A 6,675-nucleotide genomic window follows, 5' to 3' on the forward strand; every position below is an offset into this window, starting at 1 on the left:
ATGTTTTAATAAGTGAGTTATGGGACTTGGAAGAGGTTGTGTTCAATGATTTGTAAAACAGAATTCTGCAGAAAATTACCTAACTTCCAAGCTACGTAACTTCTTCATTAAAAATGGTATGACCCTGGAACCAATTGAGAAAGAAATTTGGATAAGTTATGTTTAACCACATTAATTTTGAAGGTGGTTGGATTTAATTTGGAATTTATATGAAATTTCGAATGTTGTACGTTGCTGCTGTCTTCTGGTTTTAAAATACTGCAGAACAGTCACGGTTTTGCTTATATTCCTGAAGCTATAGTCAGCGAAAAATTATGATTTTTGATTTAATAGAAAGCTTAATCCGAGACGGTCGCATGGATATAAAGTTTGCGCAATTCCAAATTCATTTGATATTTTACAAAACAAAATGGAAATCAGGCTGCCAAGTTGTGTTGGTAATTATTTTGGATTAAGAAATAAAGAAATAGATTTTCTATTATCAAATATTTTTGAGAATATATTGCTGTGGCAAATGCTGAAAGAGGCTGATGAACTGTTGGGAACCCGTAATTTAAGGCTTATTTAATGATAATAACTTCAATGGTTCTTTTGAGAAAAGAATATTTGGTTTATGAGATTGTTGGTAGGGGCGTGGGTCTAGTCCCGCTTGCTCAGTGCGTAAACTATTATGCAGGGATGGTGGTTTTGTCCCGCCTGCAGTGAGGACGGTGGTTTTATCCCGCTCACGTATTGATAAATTGTTCAGCAAGGTCGGTGGTGTGATCCCGCTTGCATATTATTTTATGTACCCAGTAAGGATGGTGGTTTAATCCCGCTTACTGTGGAGGCAAGGACGGTGGTTTAATCCCGCTTGCGTGTTCCGGGCAAGGATGGTGGTTTAATTCCCGCTTGTCTATGGAACCCACGGATAAGGATGGTGGTCTAATCCCGCTTATCCGAGTCGGGTCTGGCAACATAACCGATGCGTGAGCTCATGGCCAGTAGGACAGGCATGCATCATATGCATCTATGTGACATTGTTTGGGTGTGTATATTGTAATTGGTTTGCCTAAGTGAATAATTCTGTTAACTGCTAATTGCTATACTTGATATAATTGCTCTTGATTGTGTTTGAACCTCATTACTTGTGTTTGTAACTGATTGGCTGGATTGTGGTGAATTGGGTGCTGGTTGAATTGCTTGGGCCTGAGGCCGTGATTAGATTGTGTTTGAGGGTTTAGTAAGTATGAAAGATTGAGCTGGTTCAGCATAGACTTAATGAACCTATGCTTGGAACAGATTAGTCATTCATATGGTCTAGGAAAACTTTTAAGATTTTTATAAAGGAAAATATGGGTTTAGAATTTTGGATAATTAACTGATGCTTTATAAGATTTTGGATTTTTGAATGTTATGCGGTTGGTTTTCAAAATTAAAGGTTAACACGGCGAGTAAAGATCACTGCAAATGAAAACAGTTTTCTTTTAAATACTTTTGAGTGAAATTAACTATTTACGTTTTATTCTTTACTTTCACGGCATTTTCGACCTCTACTGAGAACATGTGGTTTGGTTCTCACTCCCAAATTTTCCACCCTTTCAGCGACAGGTTTGAAGACGCAATTTGAAGCTGCGAGTGATCATTAGGCTTTCTTTATGGTTTTAATTGCTTTCATAGAGTTCCTTCGCTCTTGTCCTTTGAGATTTTATTTTACATAGAGGGGTAGGTTTAGTATATTGTATTTGAGTTTTATTTGGTCTCTTTTGTATAAGAATTATTATCAATAATATTTATGTGATTATTATTATTTGTGAATGTTTGAATTATGACTTTAATGAATAAAAAAAACAAAATTTTCTGGCATTTTCTTAAAACTGAAACGGGAACTCGATACAAAGGCTTGATAATTAAGTAGTTAATACTAGAAAAGGTTACGTAATGTTCTTTCTAGTAGAAATACCCTGACTTAAGCAAGGTATTTTGCTGGACGGGACGTTACAATATGGTATCAGAGCAGTCCTTCCTGTAGAGCCTTGGGAGTGGACTGACTATGCTTTATTGCATACTCTGAGTGTCTGTCATGCTTTATAGCTTGTTCTGATGACAAGAGTTTGTGTTTTATATGCATGACTGTCTGATGATTAACGCTATTAGTTTACCTTTGCATACCTCATGGTATCAAGTTTGGCCAACTTAATACTAATGATTTATGTATATGGGAACACTAATGGGTTATCATAGATGAAATAGAAGTGATAGGTTAATGCGAATCACGAGGTTTTAGGGACATTAGAAACTAAGTTCTAGAGATTAGTTCCGTTTCGACGTATAATCTTTATTCGTGCTTGACGTTTTCTCTTTCCTTATCAATTACATTGAAGTCTCTAGTTCTTAATCTCTTTCTTGGAATGTGTCTTCTATATTTTCTCATATCTCGTCATTCATATATATCCTTGCTTGATTATGTTCCTAATTGTTGCTTGAATCGTTTGAAACATTTATCCTATACCTTACCAACTCTATGCTGCTTGCTTTGAACTTGGATTTATTTCGGTGCAACATATCATTTCTTGAAATTTCCTTCTTGAGTACTTGCTTCAGATTCTCTTCGGGAAAAATTTCAATTTACAACTTTTCTTACTTGGCTGTATCCACAACCCTTGCTTAAAATTTGATGGGATTGTTTTTAATTTGGTTTAGACTTTCTTACATAAACTCTAAAACTTCTTTATGTAGTTTAATCTTGTTTATCTGTGATATACCACTTATCTTTTATTGATTTATAGAAAATTTTATTTCAGAATCTATTCTTTAAATAGAAGCTGATTTTCTTCCAACTTTATTATTCTTATAGCTATTCTTACCTAATTATGTACTTAAGTACCCTCCAAGATTTTTAAAGAAAATATTTTGCCCTCAGCATCAAACAAGCTTTAATTTACAAACCATGCATGATTTGCTTGATCTGAAATTAAAATTGGTATAACGTATTATTTATACTAAGTTTAGTACTTTTGAAAAATGTTGGGTTTAAATATTTTCCTTTGAAAAAGATAAACTAATTCCTTCTGTTTCAAGTTGAAATTGTTCTACATTGCTGTACTATCTTTTCTATTACTGTTCATATCAAAACTCTTTAATTCAAAATCCTTTCTTAAGGTTTCAATTTAATTCTCCTTCCGGTATATTTCATTGTTTATATATATCCTTGTTGTTTGATAATCTCACGTATTCCTTTAAATCCTTGCGAAATACCATCTTTGTCCAACTGTGAACTTGAGTATTCTTCCAATTTCTCGCATAAACCTTTCGTGCCATTTGTTTTTCTCTTCTCATGTTTTGTATTCCTTATATGCGCTAGTTCTTAGGGACACGATCTATGTGTGAGGAAAGTGAATCTGGTTAGTCTACGAAGTTATAAGGAGTTATGGAGTTTTGAGACGACAAGAGGAAGTGATCATGCTTTGTTAAAAGTTGTGAACGAATATGTGCCTATTTGATTTTGGATTTGAAATATGGTTTGCGTCAAATTATTTTTATCAACTTTTGCACCACCTAATATATTCTCTTCTATGTTTATGTGATATGATTCTCTTGGTATCTTTAAAATATTCGAAAGTGGATGTGAATATGAATCTTTTCTCCATCTTATATCAATTTTCGAGGGCGAAAATTTTTGTAAGTTGGATAGAATGTAACATCCCGCATTTTTGAAAATCTAAATATAAATAAATTGTGATTTTATCTTATTAAGTTTAAACTTTATAATTTTAGAAATTATTTTGTTAAAAATAATTAAATAGATTCGGAGATAGTTTTATTTCGAATCAATTAATATTTTTAAGTAATCTAATTATAAGGGAATATTTTGTATAATTTTAGTAATTGAAAAATAATAAAGAATTGTACAATTTAATTTAAGTAACTTTTATCCTGAAAAAGTTACGACTTATTTTACTAATTTGATATCTTATTTTATGAATTAATTAATTAAGAGTAATTAAGTTAGTTTTATTCATCTTTCAACGTACAAACGCATACACACTGAAGAAATGGGGAAACAGAGAGAAAGATCTGAGAAAGAGAGGGAAGCGAAGGGAGACAGCGCTGGCTGGGCTTCGCTGCCGTCGCCGTCGAGCTGAGGGAAAGAAAGGGAGCTTCACCGCGCCGTCATCCAACCGGTCGAGTCTGCTGCCTCACCGCCGCCTCCTTCGTCGCGCGCTACTGCCGGCCTGGAATCGCCGCCACTGCACCTTGCCCGCTTGTCACCGCCGTTCCATGGAGTCCGCCCTAGTGCCGGTTGAACAGGGATGAGGGAGAGGCGTCGAGAGAGAGATGCAATGGAGGTTAGAGGGAAGAGCTGCCATCACCGCCATTCTGTCTATGAAGCCTGAGCTCGTGTTGTCGTCCTGAGCTCGGTGCCGCCGTGGAGGAGAGTGGAGTAGTCACCGTCGTTGGAGAGAGGGAGAGCAAGAGGAGGACGAGACGTGTGAGAAAGGAGACGCACAGGGGAGGAACCGTTCCTCTGCCAGCGCTATCGCCGGAATTCCTGGTCGCCGTCGTCGTTCATGGTGAGTCAGTTAAGTCATAGCCATGAGAACCACTACCTCTGAACCGCAGTTGTTCTGTTGCAATCCTGTATTTTCCTCTGATATTCTCGACTCTGTTCTGCTTCTCTTTTGTTTTGTCATTCTTATTTCGTTGGTGTCCCTGCTGTTCTAACCGATTGGATTGATGCTGCTGCTGCTAAGACGTATGCCCTGCTCTCTTGTTTCTGTTTTCCCGAGTACCAGAGCTGCTGCTCCATTCTTGTATTTCTTTTGGTAAGATAGGTTTTGTTCTACAATCAATATTCTGATTACTGCTCCTTTGATAATCTGTTCTGTTTTACCCTTGCATTTGCTTCAGCCTCTATTAAATTCCCTTCCAAAATTGTTGTTGCTGCTACTAGAGTTGTGGGTGATGCTGCTGCCGTTGATCGGAGATGCCGAACTGTTGCTGCTACTACTTTGAGATGATATGGCTGCTATTAAGGTTGTTGTTCATGAGTGCAGCATTCCCAATTTCTATGGATTTCGACACTTTGTGGTAGGGGGTTTAAAACGATTTTAATTTAAGAATGCCTACAAAGTTTATTGAATAACTGCAAATAGATTTAATAGCTGTGAGTAATCGATTGATTATGTAATTATTGAATTGTGGCTGAAATTGTGATTTAGAATTGTTGATTTGTGATATTGATTGATTATGTAGATTGGGAATTGCTTGATGACTAATTGTTGAGAATTTCTGAATTTTAATGGGTTATGTAACACGCTAACTACCAAAGCTCACACTTCCGGCTGCGCGACTCTGATAGTTCGGACATTACGACGACTTTTATATTATTTAATACTAAAATATGAGCCTGTTTAAAACTTTAAGTCGCAATACCGATCCAAAAATACTTTCATCCGATATCATACATCCATAAATACCATACAACTTACAAAACTCATAAAGAGTACATCCATATATATATACATACATATATATAAGTAACTTTACAAGATTTAACCAATACAATTCCTATCCCTCTTACAGATTATATCAAGATAAAGGCGAGGGTACAATAAACCATAACTAAAACAATACAGAGCATCGCAACAACAATTAAATAAGCTCTTCGTAACTTCTGCGCCCATATCCTGAAAGGGGAAAAATGTAGGGGGGGTGAGAACATCATCCTCGAAAGGGTTCTCAGTAGAGGGTTTTTGGGAACTACTGTAATAGGATACGTGAAGATAAACCGTACTAGTGATTAATAACCGTCTTATGCCTCTTTTCAAAAATAACCGTTTACAATAAAAGAGAAATCTGAAATTCTTTTTCTGAAAGAAGAAACTGTTCATTTAAAACAATATTCAAAAGCATTTAAAAAGGTTTATCTATGCTGAACCAAATTAGCCTTTCACACATTTCCAAACCATAACCACAATACCGAAACCAACCATCGGTCCATCTCAATTCAACCACGGCCCTAGGCCCAAACAATCCAACCAACAACAAATCACCACAATCCAACAGAGTCCCAGATGCAAACACAGATAGGAAGTTCAAGCACAAACAAACAGTTATTACAAGTAGAACAGTTAGCAATTAATCACATAGGCAAACCAAGTATAATATGCACACCCAACCAAAGTCACACAAATGCATATGATGCATGCCTGTCCCTAGTGGCTGATGATATCATCTGTCGGTTATCAAGCCAACCTGACGTGTCCGGTAGCTAACCCGGGCACAGTCTCTCTGTTGCGCATTAATATCATTAGAGGGAATATGTGCCCTATCACCATTAGAGGATATCTGCGCCCTGTCGCCATTAGAGGGTATCTGCGCCCTGTCGCCATTAGAGGGTATCGGTGCTCTGTCACCCTTACAACCAGAGAGAAAACACAAGCATTTTCACATACAACATTCATCTCATCCATCCGGCTCACGGTTCAATCCAGAACCAGCCAATTTATCAATAAATACAGCCCTTCGACTTAAACTCATAATTTATAATCAGCCATATGGCCCATAACTCATTCAGCAACCAACCATAAATCAATATCATACACAGCCATTCCGGCTCACGGTTCAATCCAGAACCAGACAATATTCATAATCGTACACAGCCATTCCGGCCCATAACAAAACAGCACTTCC

The 6,675-nt window shown here is 36.8% G+C and overlaps 1 protein-coding gene and 1 long non-coding RNA gene across 4 annotated transcripts in view; one reads left to right on the top strand and one right to left on the bottom strand.

Annotated features, from left to right (window-relative positions):
• Nucleotides 1-1,643, top strand: part of LOC107609494 — a 5,369-nt gene extending 3,726 nt beyond the window's left edge. For both annotated transcript variants that reach the window (XR_002350109.1, XR_002350110.1), the window contains exon 4: nucleotides 1,585-1,643. This is a non-coding gene — a long non-coding RNA (uncharacterized LOC107609494). The remainder of the gene's footprint in view (nucleotides 1-1,584) is intronic.
• LOC110264265 overlaps nucleotides 5,640-6,675 on the bottom strand; it is a 2,743-nt gene continuing 1,707 nt past the window's right edge. For both annotated transcript variants that reach the window (XR_002350108.1, XM_021105997.1), the window contains exon 3: nucleotides 5,640-5,669. The gene's annotated coding sequence lies outside the window, so the exon portion shown is untranslated. The remainder of the gene's footprint in view (nucleotides 5,670-6,675) is intronic.

This window comes from Arachis ipaensis, chromosome B07 (assembly GCF_000816755.2).
Source record: "Arachis ipaensis cultivar K30076 chromosome B07, Araip1.1, whole genome shotgun sequence".
Taxonomy (NCBI): domain Eukaryota; kingdom Viridiplantae; phylum Streptophyta; class Magnoliopsida; order Fabales; family Fabaceae; genus Arachis; species Arachis ipaensis.